The sequence below is a fragment of the Gavialis gangeticus genome, unplaced genomic scaffold (assembly GCF_001723915.1).
Source record: "Gavialis gangeticus isolate Ggan-Ray unplaced genomic scaffold, GavGan_comp1, whole genome shotgun sequence".
Lineage (NCBI taxonomy): Eukaryota > Metazoa > Chordata > Crocodylia > Gavialidae > Gavialis > Gavialis gangeticus.
In genome coordinates, this window is record NW_017729029.1 from 62,858,847 (window position 1) to 62,859,694 (window position 848).

The window sequence follows — 848 nt, forward strand, 5'->3', positions numbered from 1 at the left end:
ACACCTGGAGCCCTCTGGAACAGGACTGACTTTGCCTGGACAGGCCCTCCCCATAGGAGATCAGAGGTAGTCGGCTCCGTAAAAGGGGTAGTGAAGACTGACTCCCTGAGATGCCATCTCCATCTGAATCAGCACCATGCCACACCACACCACCTATCTACCCAGAGGCCCTGCCAGCAACCCCCCTCTGGACAACACCTGCTGGTCAAAGACCCGTTTCCAGCCTGGATAGGTAGCTATCACCCCCACCCTCTCTTCAACCAAAGACTTGGACTATGTTTCTCTTCCCTACCTGGACTCCAACCCTTCCACTGAGTCTCTTTCTCCTGCTGCCATTGTGAGTGCTTGTGTGTGTGTGTGTGTGTGTGTGTGAACCAAGAACTTCATGGGGCTGCGTAGCATGTTGTCTGTTTAATAAACCTGTTATCTGAACCGCTAAGTTGGGTTCTGCTTTATTATGATTCAGCCCTGCTCCAATCTCTGCTCCTCGCCCCTCGAACTTCTGTCTCATTTCTCCCTCTCCTGCTTCTGGCTCACTGCCACCTCCAACACCTGTCCTGAGCTCCTCTCTGTCTCCAACCCCCCTGTTTCTTTGCCACTGTCTTATCCCCACTGCCTTTTCCCCTGAGCAACCAGGTTTATGCCTCAGTTTCTTTCCTGCCTGTCTCCTCCTTGCCACCAGGCTTCTTTTTTTTCCCCTCCTATGCACCAGTGACCTCAAATAACTCTGGGGCCACTTGATCATAAGTAAACCCACGCCTCAGTTCCTCAGTCAGCTTCTCTGTAGTCCATCAGTTCTAATCCTGGTTCTGGCAACTTTCACTCCCTACACTTTAACTACCTCTCTC